The sequence below is a fragment of the Schistocerca serialis genome, chromosome 11 (assembly GCF_023864345.2).
Source record: "Schistocerca serialis cubense isolate TAMUIC-IGC-003099 chromosome 11, iqSchSeri2.2, whole genome shotgun sequence".
In the NCBI taxonomy this organism is placed as follows: domain Eukaryota; kingdom Metazoa; phylum Arthropoda; class Insecta; order Orthoptera; family Acrididae; genus Schistocerca; species Schistocerca serialis.
The window spans coordinates 65,074,299-65,089,267 of NC_064648.1; the positions used below are offsets into that span (position 1 = coordinate 65,074,299).

The 14,969-nt window shown below is 41.0% G+C and overlaps 1 long non-coding RNA gene across 1 annotated transcript in view; it reads left to right on the top strand.

Annotated features, from left to right (window-relative positions):
* The window catches only part of LOC126427265 (uncharacterized), an 82,941-nt gene extending 75,062 nt beyond the window's left edge, over positions 1-7,879 (top strand). The window contains exon 2 of the long non-coding RNA XR_007576615.1: positions 7,540-7,879. This is a non-coding gene — a long non-coding RNA (uncharacterized LOC126427265). The remainder of the gene's footprint in view (positions 1-7,539) is intronic.
* Positions 7,880-14,969: the final 7,090 nt, after the last annotated feature.

Genomic DNA, 14,969 nt, shown 5'->3' on the forward strand with positions numbered 1-14,969 from the left:
CCGTGCGTGTGATCATTGCTTGTACAGCCCTCTCGCAGTGTCCGGAGCAAGTATGGTGGGTCTGACACACCGGTGTCAATGTGTTCTTTTTTCCATTTCCAGGAGTGTATTTCGTCTTATATATAAAACAACACATTCCATAGAATCAGGACGAAGAAAGCATTATAAACTGTACTGTGTATGTCTATAGTTTTAATTATGTATACCTATGACCCGAGTAGATAATTAACATAATCATGATATGTAGTAAAATTAAGTGTTGTATTTTGTATGTGCTTATGCCATAGAAGTCCATAGTTTTTAATGGGACATTTTTGCTAATGGCAGGAGGCATAACTAAATGTGGTGACATATCACACAGACCCAACTAGATCGGTATTAAGATCATTACTTCAAGGTTAGTGCAGCAAATGGGAGTGATATATGAGTATGCTGCTGTACCCTACACTGCATTGCCCTGCTAAAAAAAGGGACTGACTGGCGTAATTTTAACTACCTCTTGGTTAAGTCTTTGTTATTAATCTGATTCCATTGCTCTGCTGGAACACTGGTTATTATCTGTGACCAATTTACTTTTCAAGAATCATGATGCATTGTATATGGAGCAGTTTTTTTAATGGAACATTTGTTAATGGTGGGAGGTAGTACCACACACAGCAATATCATATTTAAAAAAAAGGGTACCAACATGCCTATTGTAGACTATATTTGTCAATAGAGAATCCAAGACATGATCATTAAAAACTATTGTTTTCGAGAGGCATAGAAAATTACGAGTTCTTGATTTTCAAATACAGCTATCTTATTGTCATCAGCAGCTCTATTTCTGAAATTATTACATAACAATTTTAAAATTGTTCTGAAGGGACGAGGATACTTTGTAAGTATTTTCTGTCGAAAACATTATGAAACATTTACTTATTCTTAAAGAGGACAGTTATATTGTACCTAAGGTTCCGTCTCGTTATTCACCTTACCAAAATTTGGTGATATGTAACACAGAGCGAACTAGACCTCTATTAAAAACATTACTTCAAGGTTACTGCGGCAAATGGGGGATGATATACGAGTATCCTGCTGTACCCTAAATCTAACAATGGAAAATCCAGGATGGAATAATGACAGTATTATGAAAACGATAGATTGCTATTCACATTAAAGTGGAGATGTTGGGTCTCAGATAAGCACAACAAAAAGACTGTCAAACAAGTAAGCTTTTAGCCAAAATGGTCTTCATTAGAAGAATACAAAACACACACACACATGCAAATGCAACTCACATGCACATGACCACAGTCTCTGGCTGCTGAGGCCAGACAGTGAGCAGCAGCACATGATGGGAGAAACAGTCTTGGTGGTGGGGGTAAGGAGGAGGTGGCTGGGATGGGGAGGGGAAGGGGCAGCAGCGTAGAGGTGGGAGACTGTGAAGTGCTGCTTGTGGGAGCATACAGGAACGAGATGGAGTGAGGGTGGAGCAGCTAGATGCAGTTGGGAAGTTAAACAACAGGAGGGAGGCAGTGGAAAAATAGAGAAGACTGTGGATGCATTGGTGGAACAGAGATTGTAGTGCTGGAGTGAGAACAAGGAAGGGGATAGGTGGGTCCAGGACAATGACTAACAAAGGTTAAGACCAGGAGGGCTACAGGAATAAAAAGCTGCTTTTCGAAGGAAGGGTCCAGATGGCACAGGCTGTGAAGCAGTGACTTAAGTGAAGAGCATTGTGTTGGGCAGTGCGCTCAGTAAATGGCTGGTCCAGCTGTTTCTTGGCCACAAGTTGTTGGTGGCTGTTTAAGTGGAGAGACAGCTTGTTAGTTGTCATGCCTATGTTGAATGTGCTGGGTATTTCATACATAAATTAGCAATAATAGGTGACAACAGGCTTCCCAATCACAACTTCATCTATCTGATCATAGTACTGGTCATCGAATAAAAAGTAAATAGAAGTCAATGCACATCGAAATAGGTTCATTAATCCAACACCAAACCTAATCTCAGTCAACTATAATCAATCAGACAGACGTGGATGATGAGGGAAACCATTCAAAGATAAGTGATATATTAGAATCATTCAAACGCATTCTCTCTAACTGACATAAGAAATTCACCTATATGATGCTCACACAGCCCTACTAGTGGGCTCAACTGAGTAGTTAGGTATTTGCCACACCGTATGTCAGAGCAACAATGTTACAATCGTGCGAAGATGAACTCCTTCCTTGTTTATCTTCAGAAGACGATATAATCTATCAGCGACAGCACAGTAACAATTAAGGTTCTTGATACTCTATTGCTACAATGAACTTTTCTTCAGGAGGCTGTTAGTCTTTCACTCAACACTTCATAGGGTGACTGTATTAGATAGTAAACAATACATTTTCTGAACGTAAGCCTGCTTATCCAAAACAGTTGTAGCATTGCATTTGCTTGTGGATAAAATAACAATACTTGGACAAACTCTAAATGAACGTAAAGCAGCCCTCTCAGTACAGTCTGGAACCGCACGACCGTTACGGTCCCAGGTTCGAACCCTGCCTCGGGCACGGATGTGTGTGATGTCCTTAGGTTAGTTAGGTTTAATTAGTTCTAAGCTCTAGGGGACTGATGATCTTAGAAGTTAAGTCCCATAGTGCTCAGAGCCGTTTAAACCATTTGAACCACCCCTCTGAGTTGCTGTTAAGTTTCTCTTGGGTGGACATACGCCAGTCAATACATGACAGACTTCCTGCTCTCAAGCATCAGGAAGCGGCTATCTGATTTGGTGAAGACTGCCAGTCTCGCTAGCGGGATGAAAGCAGAGCTCACCATCTGCAGCATCGTCGACAGGACTGACTGCGGACCTTTGGTACAGAGCCGAGTTGAGGATCTGAATCAGAGGCTGAGACGGTTCTGCGACCGTGTGGGCTGCAGATTCCTCGACTTGCGCCATAGGGTGGTGGGGTTTCGGGTTCCGCTGGATAGATCAGGAGTCCACTACACGCAACAAGCGGCTACACGGGTAGCAGGGGTTGTGTGGCGTGGGCTGGGCGGTTTTTTAGGTTAGATGGCCTTGGGCAAGTACAGAAAGGGCATCAGCCTCAACGGGTGCGGGGCAAAGTCAGGACATGCGGGGACCAAGCAGCAATCGGTATTGTAATTGTCAACTGTCGAAGCTGCGTTGGTAAAGTACCGAAACTTCAAGCGCTGATAGAAAGCACCGAAGCTGAAATCGTTATAGGTACAGAAAGCTGGCTGAAGCCAGAGATAAATTCTGCCGAAATTTTTACAAAGGTACAGACGGTGTTTCGAAAGGATAGATTGCATGCAACCGGTGGTGGAGTGTTCGTCGCTGTTAGTAGTAGTTTATCCTGTAGTGAAGTAGAAGTGGATAGTTCCTGTGAATTATTATGGGTGGAGGTTACACTAAACAACCGAACTAGGTTAATAATTGGCTCCTTTTACCGACCTCCCGACTCAGCAGCATTAGTGGCAGAACAACTGAGAGAAAATTTGGAATACATTTCACATAAATTTTCTCAGCATGTTATAGTCTTAGGTGGAGATTTCAATTTACCAGATATAGACTGGGACACTCAGATGTTTAGGACGGGTGGTAGGGACAGAGCATCGAGTGACATTATACTGAGTGCACTATCCGAAAATTACCTCGAGCAATTAAACAGAGAACCGACTCGTGGAGATAACATCTTGGACCTACTGATAACAAACAGACCCGAACTTTTCGACTCTGTATGTACAGAACAGGGAATCAGTGATCATAAGGCCGTTGCAGCATCCCTGAACATGGAAGTTAATAGGAATATAAAAAAAGGGAGGAAGGTTTATCTGTTTAGCAAGAGTAATAGAAGGCAGATTTCAGACTACCTAACAGATCAAAACGAAAATTTCTGTTCCGACACTGACAATGTTGAGTGTTTATGGAAAAAGTTCAAGGCAATCGTAAAATGCGTTTTAGACGGGTACGTGCCGAGTAAAACTGTGAGGGACGGGAAAAACCCACCGTGGTACAACAACAATGTTAGGAAACTACTGCGAAAGCAAAGAGAGCTCCACTCCAAGTTTAAACGCAGCCAAAACCTCTCAGACAAACAGAAGCTAAACGATGTCAAAGTTAGCGTAAGGAGGGCTATGCGTGAAGCGCTCATTGAATTCGAAAGTAAAATTCTATGTACCGACTTGACAGAAAATCCTAGGAAGTTCTGGTCTTACGTTAAATCAGTAAGTGGCTCGAAACAGCATATCCAGACACTACGGGATGATGATGGCATTGAAACAGAGGATGACACGCGTAAAGCTGAAATACTAAACACCTTTTTCCAAAGCTGTTTCACAGAGGAAGACCGCACTGCAGTTCCTTCTCTAAATCCTCGCACAAACGAAAAAATGGCTGACATCGAAATAAGTGTCCAAGGAATAGAAAAGCAACTGGAATCACTCAATAGAGGAAAGTCCACTGGACCTGACGGGATACCAATTCGATTCTACACAGAGTACGCGAAAGAACTTGCCCCCCTTCTAACAGCCGTGTACCGCAAGTCTCTAGAGGAACGGAGAGTTCCAAATGACTGGAAAAGAGCACAGATAGTCCCAGGCTTCAAGAAGGGTCGTCGAGCACATGCGCAAAACTATAGACCTATATGTCTTACGTCGATCTCTTGTAGAATTTTAGAACATGTTTTTTGCTCGCGTATCATGTCATTTCTGGAAACCCAGAATCTACTATGTAGGAATCAACATGGATTCCGGAAACAGCGATCGTGTGAGACCCAACTCGCCTTATTTGTTCATGAGACCCAGAAAATATTAGATACAGGCTCCCAGGTAGATGCTATTTTTCTTGACTTCCGGAAGGCGTTCGATACAGTTCCGCACTGTCGCCTGATAAACAAAGTAAGAGCCTACGGAATATCAGACCAGCTGTGTGGCTGGATTGAAGAGTTTTTAGCAAACAGAACACAGCATGTTGTTATCAATGGAGAGACGTCTACAGACGTTAAAGTAACCTCTGGCGTGCCACAGGGGAGTGTTATGGGACCATTGCTTTTCACAATATATATAAATGACTTAGTAGATAGTGTCGGAAGTTCCATGCGGCTTTTCGCGGATGATGCTGTAGTATACAGAGAAGTTGCAGCATTAGAAAATTGTAGCGAAATGCAGGAAGATCTGCAGCGGACAGGCACTTGGTGCAGGGAGTGGCAACTGACCCTTAACATAGACAAATGTAATGTATTGCGAATACATAGAAAGAAGGATCCTTTATTGTATGATTATATGATAGCGGAACAAACACTGGTAGCAGTTACTTCTGTAAAATATCTAGGAGTATGCGTGCGGAACGACTTGAAGTGGAATGATCATATAAAATTAATTGTTGGTAAGGCGGTTACCAGGTTGAGATTCATTGGGAGAGTGCTTAGAAAATGCAGTCCATCAACAAAGGAGGTGGCTTACAAAACACTCGTTCGACCTATACTTGAGTATTGCTCGTTAGTGTGGGATCCGTACCAGATCGGTCTGACGGAGGAGATAGAGAAGATCCAAAGAAGAGCGGCGCGTTTCGTCACAGGGTTATTTGGTAACCGTGATAGCGTTACGGAGATGTTTAATAAACTCAAGTGGCAGACTCTGCAAGAGAGGCGCTCTGCATCGCGGTGTAGATTGCTCGCCAGGTTTCGAGAGGGTGCGTTTCTGGATGAGGTATCGAATATATTGCTTCCCCCTACTTATACCTCCCGAGGAGATCACGAGTGTAAAATTAGAGAGATTAGAGCGCGCACGGAGGCTTTCAGACAGTCGTTCTTCCCGCGAACCATACGCGATTGGAACAGGAAAGGGAGGTAATGACAGTGGCACGTAAAGTGCCCTCCGCCACACACCGTTGGGTGGCTTGCGGAGTGCCAATGTAGATGTAGATGTAGAAGTAGTTTAGGAATGGAGTGTTCGATAGAACTAATAAAATCAACGACTGGCAAACGCTTGGGAGTTGCTGCAGAATTTAAACCTTTCTGTAGCAAAGATAAAGCTGCATTGTCAAGAGCTCTCTCTGTGTGATTGATCATAGAATGCTGAGATACAGTATCCAAGCAATGGAAACTTTCAAATTTTGCCACATGCCAGCCAGTTACAGAATGACGCTGGTAGCCAGACTGCGACCATGAAGTATTGTCCCAAGAAAAAGACGAAATTTTTAAAGCAATCATTAAATGCAGCCAAAACAATTCCTTGGAAACAAAATCTAGCTGTCGATGAGTGTAATGTATTCTTTCACAAATAGGAGGTAAGCCAATTTGTTGCTTGATGTGACTGGTGGAAGAGCGGTTACTGTGATGCACGATTTTGCGAAATGTTGGAACAGTACTATGATCTCGACACCTCAACAGAAACGCCGGTATAAACTGAAACTTTATTTCACTACTGCAAAGTCTGTCCAACCTTCACAAGCAATGATTCATTTCTCCCCTGTAGAAATAAACAATGGGAAACTGGAGTGTCTCCTGGTATATACAATGTTCAGATAACTTAGGGGAATGTAGCTAAATGACTTATACAAAAAGTGCTTACAGAAATGTGATGACAACACTGTATTATAGTATTTCTGTCAACAGGACAATGCACCCATTTTGAAACATACACTATGATGTAACATATACTAGCAATGTAGGGATGATGTAGATGTGTTATTTAGCAAAACATTTTGTTGTGGTATTTGTTTCACAATTAAAATCTTAGTATAAATATATTTGTTGTTAACAACACATTGCAGAAATTGTTTAACATAGGATAACGGCATAATTTATTAAATAATGTGCTGTGGTAATTGGTAACCATCATAATATTTACATATATGGAAATGCAGGTATTTGAAAATTAGGTAAAATTTCGAAAAATCATCCCAAAATTGTAAATAATAATTAATTGTTAGTGGAAGAGGTTAACCATACTTACCTGTCTTCTTATTCTTTTTATTCTGCTTGGTGGTAGTGGCTGGTCTCCACCTAGTACTTCATTATGATCCTTTCACATCAATGCACAGACCTCGAATGATGAGGCTCATGCTAATGCACTTGTAATAAAATAAGGAGTGGACAGGGGAAAACTTGATTCCTAGTGACCAAGAGGGAAATGGGGGAAAGGTTTCCCACCTTATTAATCCTTCCCATTGGCCTAAATCAGTGAAGTGAGAGAGACATTGTCTTATTTCAGTATCTATGCCTGAACCCATTGTAATTGAGTGAGAGGCACAGTTGGGGTATCAGGCTATATCTCATACCACAAACAAGCCCCAAGATGTGGGGATTCCACATGGGTAGGGGGTAGAGCTGGAAAGTCCCTCTGACATCGAAGATATCAAGCCTAATTGTCTCAGCCCAGTTGCATCAGTTGTATTCTGACACCGAAAGTGACCTTAAGATTAGATTTTTCTGTTTTGAACCTTCCCTGGTCCACTATTATTGCAGTGTGCTGCCATACAAGAGCAGACTGGACACTGTGCTAAGGCTTTTGTATACAACTGATTGTTGTTTTCTCTTCTGCCTGCAGCCGGCGCTGCTGCAGTGAGGATGAAGCGCGGGACCTGTGACAACAGCATCGACACCGTGAATACGGTGGCATGCAACACCTACTGCGTGGCCCAGCTCAACGGCTACTCTGGGGGCAAGTGCTTACTTGGCACCTGCATCTGCCACAAGTAGACATCTTCTCCCTCTGTGGGCTAACAAACAAGTGTCGCTATCATTATGCCCACACATTGTAATGTTGCTTTTGTAACTGTACTTGTAGCCATCAGTCCCAAGAGTGGGGTGATGCTGTAGTGGCAGATACACAGTGTATAGTTTGCAAATTAGTATCAAATAAATAACAACAGATACTTAGAACAAAAGATGCGTTTCCAGAACTGGAAAATCCTCTATTATAGAACGATCATCTATGTCTACACTTATGTCTACACTCCACTAACTACCTTTTGATGTGTAAGATTATTTGGTAAGTAATCCCAAGGAACACTATTCGTCAACTGATATGGTTCCAACAAGACGAGGCCCCACATCCCTTTGGATCAGACATTTCCTGAAAAGTGGACAAGCCAAGGAGCTCCTATTCCGTGGTGGGCACGTTCACCTGATCTCACCCCAGTTGATTTCTTGTTGTCGGGCTATATGAAAAGCCTTGTGTACGAGACGCCTGACAAATGTGAAGAGGATCTCCTGGCAAGAATTTTCGCTGCCTCTGGGACTGTTCCAGCGATACTAGGGTTACTGAAGCGGCCACAACAGACATTGGTGCAACGTTGGCATGCCTGTATTGACGCTGGGGTACCCAATTTTCAACAACTATTGTGAATGTAGCAGCTTGTGTAACTCCTGTAAGTTAATGGAATTCATTATTACTGCACTTAGGATTTTCAGCCTGTCTGCCATCAATTTAAGTGTGCCATCACTACTGCGTTAACAGGGGATATTATCTGATTGTACTGGGAGTGTTCAGCGAGAAGTCTGGAAGCTGAGGTCGTTAGTCTGAGCGCTGCGTGAGGATAAGGTGAAACCGGATTAGATTTTCGCTGCTGGCTTTCAACGGAGTCGTTCCCAGACTTGCTTCAAATTGGTTCATTTACCCTTCTCCATCATCACTGAAAGTTTCTGACACCATCATGGAATCCCACGTATCAGCACAACCAGTAGTTCCGCTAATGTAAACGTTCAGAGTCAATCGTTTCTCACTAGAACACCTACAGGGAAATTGTCACCTAAAGAAAGCGCCATCCAAACCAAAACAAGTCCGAGCACACACATCCAAAAGGAATTCTGAAGAAACGAAAAGGGGTAAACATGTAGAATACTGCCAACAGTTCTTCCTGCCATACCGAGAACGTAAATCAACAACATGTGTCATGCAGAAGTTACGTGCCTTGACAACATGTTCATCATTATTTCCGAAACATCAGTCAGGCCTGGTGGTCTAGTGGTGAACTATGCACCTAGAAACCGATAGTTCATGGGATCGAATTCCAGTGAGGCAACGCATTTTTCCATTCTCATTTAACCTAGAGCTCACCTCTTAATAATGTGAAGGCTCGCCAGAAACGTCGCATGGTTCTGATCCTACTGAAAGTCCCCTTCCCCCAGTTGGATAACTGGGGCACTTTGGGCCACTGACCCACACGAAGTCGTTACCATTACACCCAAATATAAAGTTTTCTTGTTGCAGCTCATTTCTTTATTGTGCGATTGGAACAGATAGCTGTCCCTGTAATTCTTTCAAGCGCAGTGTTTAATGAGATTTTTACTTTCCCGATTTCCTCTTCCGACATAATCTTCAGGGCATTGCATACAATCACATGTGATTGATTATGGAGAAGTTTCTCCGCAACTACGTTGCGTGAAGTCTGCAGTTCCATAATAAAGATATTATGGGCTCCATGCTTTCAGTAACCATTTAATGTTTGTGCGAGGACCATTAGCTGCGTTTCAGTCTTTTTAAGGTTGAATTTATTTCTAGATTTGTGTATCTTCTTACCAGATAGTGACGGTAGCAGTAGGTACAGACAGTCTCATACTTTTTCAGTCCTCGTTTAATCCTGTGCAGTGTGCTTTCTCCTACTTTCAAAGGATGTTATATCGCTATATTACATACTCTACATATTTGAAATGTGCCACACCAGTTGTCTACTAGGTTATATTGTAAATTACTGAACGAAAAAGGGAAGTATTACACTGAAGAACCACAGAGACTGGTATAGGCATGCGTATTCAAATGCAGAGATGTGTAAACAGGCAGTATATGGCACTGTGGTCGGCAGCGCCCGTATAAGGGAACAAGTGTCTGGCACAGTTGTTAGATCGGTTACTGCTGCTGCAATGGCAGGTTATCAAGATGTAAGTGAGTTTGAACACGGTGTTGTTGTCGGCGTACGAGCGATGGGATACAGCATCACCGAGGTAGTGAAGGAGCAGGGATTTTCCCGTACGACCATTTCACCAGTGCATCACGAATATCAGAAATCCAGTAAAACATCAAATCTCCGACATCGCTGCAGCCGGAAAAAGATCCTGCAAGAATGGGACCAACAACCACTGAAGAGAATCGTCCATAGCGACAGAAGTGCAACTCTTCCGCAAACTGCTACAGATTTCAGTGCTGGGCCAGCAAGTGTCAGCGTCCAAATCATTCAACGCAGCATAATCGATATTGCATGGGGACTTAATTAAATATTAATGCAAATACTTTTTAATTTTAGTTGCTGACTGTACGATTACGAGGTCTCGTAAACGGTAGGCCCTGACTAGTATTTGTACGCAATCTGACTGCATAGAACAACAACAAAGAATGAAACGAAGTTTCCGTTAACACAATTAATTAATTAAGTCCCCAGCAACTATAAAACCTACGAAACAACAAAACACAAGTGTAGCTGTTCTGTGTGTGGAAGGGTGATTCAACGTACACATCTGGCACGGTTCTTCCTCAATAAGAGCAGATATTTTAAACACCATTTATACTGAAGTAATTTTAAAAAAAGCCAGAAATACTATAATTGCACATAGAAACCAGAAATACAGTCTAATACAAGAACACGAGCCAGATGCTTTGTTGACTGAACCTGTGACCAAGAGGCATTATTGTTTAAGACATTGAAATAATAAAAAAAAGGAATTTCTTTTACCTTCATATATATTGACGAAAAGCACACTCTGGTCATTACAGCATCCCCAATCCAACAATATCTGGTGTCTAGCCCATCAAAACAATGTGACAACATCTGAACAAGCACTCTCCATAGGAACTTCTCAACAATCGACTCACCACTGCTACATCTCAATAGCACTCTCCACCACGACTTCTCAGCAAGCACTGCCTACTACGACTTCTCGACAAGAACTGCCGGTGGAGGTGGCTGAATAATACTCTTTGGCGCAATCTCTGGCGCTGTGGCTCAGTGTAGCCACCTTTCATATGCCCCTCCTCCACGGGCCAGAATTTGATGGTATTTTTGGCAGCATTGGTGGTGAAAATACCACCAAATTCGTCCAAAAAAAATACAGACAAAAATAAAAGATAATATTAATAAGAAAATATCACTTCACTAAATAAATTTTGGCTTTGCACTGACCATTCCATAACCTAATATATAAAATACAGTAAGGAATACAAATGCTTTCATACATGTGATTTTACATAATAGCTTACACAAGTACCATTGAATCAATGGCACCAGCAATGTCAAATAGGTGTAGGTAAGAGTCTCATAACATTTCACAAACAGTAAATACACAAAATATACAAATATTCACATAAAATGCTTTCCATAGTTCAATAAACAAGTAGTTAACAGTTCCAGCAGTAGCATCCAGCAATGGTCAACAGGTGCAGACACCAACGAGTGACATTATTTCAGTAGAAACAGTTCCATCAGTGGCACCCAGAAATGTTAAACAGGTGCAGACAGCAAGAAGTAACATTATTTCAGTAGAAACAGTTCTAACAGTGGCACCCAGTAATGTTGAACAGGTGCAAACACCAACAAGTGACATTATGTCAGTAGAAACAGTTCCATCAGTGGCACCCAGTAATGTTGAGCAGGCGCAGACACCAACAAGTGACATCATTTCAGTAGAAGCAGTTCCATCAGTGGCACCCAGTAATGTTGAACAGGTGCAGACACCAACAAGTGACATCATTTCAGTAGAAGCAGTTCCATCAGTGGCACCCAGCAAATGTTGAACAGGTGCAGACAGCAACAAGCGACACCATTTCAGTAGAGGCAGTTCCATCATTGCACCCAGCAATGTTGAGCAGGTGCAGACAGCAGTCCATAATATTCACTATCACTAATCACACTGTTCATCAGAGTTCATCAGCAGAAATTAAACATCTCCCAGTGGCACACATCAATGTTGAACCAGTGCAGGCATGAACAACAGTTTGAATGCACACACAATTGCTTTTACAAAATCATTGTCAATGCTCTTACACTAAACATACAAATTATAACAAACGCACAAATGATATCAGAGAATTGTCATATTAACTATTACAAATACACAAATATCAGTAAACCTATAATATTTATGGGTGTCAGTGCAAGCCACAACAAAGAAGTAAAATAATATTTAGGAGATAGGTCGGTACCAATTATTTGGGATAGGAAAGGAAAAAACACAAAACACACTCACTCATCTTTCATCCACATTAAGTACTACTGTGTAATTGAATAGCGTTAACTGTGTAAATGCAATTCTGTCAAAATTTGATGTTCAACTTGTGTATCAAATAGTAATGGCAGCAGTGTGTAACAGTCAATAATAGTTAGTCAACGTCATAGTCATCATGTCAAGACAAATGTTTGCCAAGCCAGATCAAATGTACGGTTGCTGAACAACTGTCAGTGCGCCAAGATATGCAAATACTTCCTCTCTCCAAAAAAAAGTATATACTGCTTAGTGATTTAACAAAGTGAGTGTGTAGACAATCTTCCTTCTACTTGAGTGTTCTAGTCTGCCATCATCATCTTCCTTGTTCTATATAAACCAACAACAAAAAAATGCTCCTCACTTACTTTACCTCTTATCCACCAAAACTCCAATAACCATCAGCGTCACATAATCTCAATACCTCTTACGTCGATACATATAAACCTTATCATCAATATCATTTACCTTACCTCTTGTCCACCAAAACTCCAATAATCATCAACTTCACATAATCTCAATACCTCAATAATACCTCTTCAATACATCGACACATATAAACCTTATCGCCATTATCATTTCACTTCCATAGCAACTCTTTCCTCTAGTCAGTCTCCTCGAACAAGTACAGACAAAGTCCTAGTGCAAACTTCAATTCATCATCCCATACAATCCGAAGACATAATGTCCACACACAACCTCTGTGTAGTCCACCTGAGCCAAATCTTCTACTCATTATGAATTATAAAATACATTTTGGTTACCTTGTCCATCATAAAATAAAAGAAATGCATACATGACCTCTAACAGCCTTCAGTTTGAATAACTTTCAGTAAGTAGGTACGAGTACGTAGTATGAAAGATCACATAAGACTTTGAATGAATAAATCGTAATATTTCACAGTGTGTACACCACTTCAAGAATCATGGCAAAACAGAAGCAAACATGTGGAGTATTTCTTGTGTCAAGTGTCACTTGCTATTTCAATTGCTCACGAAGAATGCAGTGTAATAACTGTCAATGGTCTAAACCTAGTGTTGGTGTGTCATGTCGTTAGCTTCCTTCCTAGTAACATAAATTTATACAGCTTCCATAAAATCTCGAACTCATGTGACTTCAATGAAGTTTCTTGTACCAATGTCGTTCGTAGAATTATAGCAGTTCATTTTCTTATCTTAAAATATAAGGCACTGAGCGTAAGCAAAACAAGCAATAGCGAGTAAATATACCAGTAGAGAACAGAATGTCAAGCACAATCCCTACAATGAGGCTCTACCAAGCAAACAATCTATAATTAATACCATAGTGTGACCTAAACTCCATGTTCGTACACCGCATATCAGCATTTCTATATACCAAATTAAAGAGTCGTTATGACAACAAACAGAAATGTATAAATATGCAATCCATACGCAAAGCAGCAAATATGTATCTTACATAATAAGCAGGTCATTAGCATCATATCAGCATAAGCAAATAAATGTTCATATGTAATCTTAATAAGTAAACATGAAGGCGCAAGCAGATAAATCACAAAGTGTGACCTACATACATAACCATATCAGCACAGCTAATCAGGTGACAATCATAATTTAAATAAATAAGCACAGCAGGCGCATAATAAAAAAAATATGACATCAGTGAAAAAGCATAGCTGCCAAGCAATGCATAATATACACAAGTAACAACCCTGTTCATTAATCAATCATTGTCAATATCAGTTAACACAAAGTATGAATCACGTAATCGCGAGCAGCAAATTATGTCTAAAGTACGTACCTAAGTGGAAATATGTTACCTGAAAAATAAACTCAATTAACAGTTACCTCTTTGGTTTATTACTTTTTTCTTCGAAATTACATTCTTCCTGAAATGTTCTCCATAGCAAGTCCTCTTAACGTCGGAGACACACAGAATATACCTGAAGTTCTTAAATATTTAATACAACCGTATCCTGAAAAATACTGAACGTTAATAACATAATTTACCAAGTCACTATAGCTTTATACTGAATTTAATTGGAGGAATTAGACTGTGTATTTGTTTACGGCTGTCAGTGCATTCGCACTGAGCGCTCGATCAGCTGTAGGTACGCGTGACGTAGGAAGTAATTGTTTGCGGTCAACGACTGCCTTGTGCGGCGCGCAGACTTGACTGTTGCTTTAAGTATGTGCCGCCGCCAGAACACGGCGCGATATCCTTGTATTCTCTGCATGTTTACGTATAACTGTTGATGTCTCAAAAGTGTGTCATTCTACAAAAATTTTAACGTTCGATATATGATGTATTCCCTTAGAGCGCCGAGATTTAAGAGTTTCTACTTCGACAGTGTTATCATGAATAATTTTGCGAACTCTATATGGACGGTTATAAAGCAGAAAAAATTTGCCACACCAGCCCTTTCCTTTATGAGACAAACGATGAGACTTAATTAACACCTTTTGACCAACTCACAAGGTTTTTAAACGACCAGGACGCTTAGCTGATTTCTCTCTTCTAGCAGCCGCAGATGCAATATTTTGTAGAGCCAGGTTCACAACTTCAGAACGCCGCAGTTTCCGTGTAGACGGAAAAGGAACAATTTCAGAAATGCGATTTGTCGGTGCTTTGTTTTTTAATATCGATATAGGCGGTAAAGAAGTTGAATCATTAGGGAGTTCATTCAGAATGTTTTGAAAAATATGAAGATACTGATCCCACATTCTGTGATTCTGATGACAGTAAAGACGACACAATTTATTGATTTCCTTCATCCATCTCTCTGAAGCGTTAGGCTGTGGGTG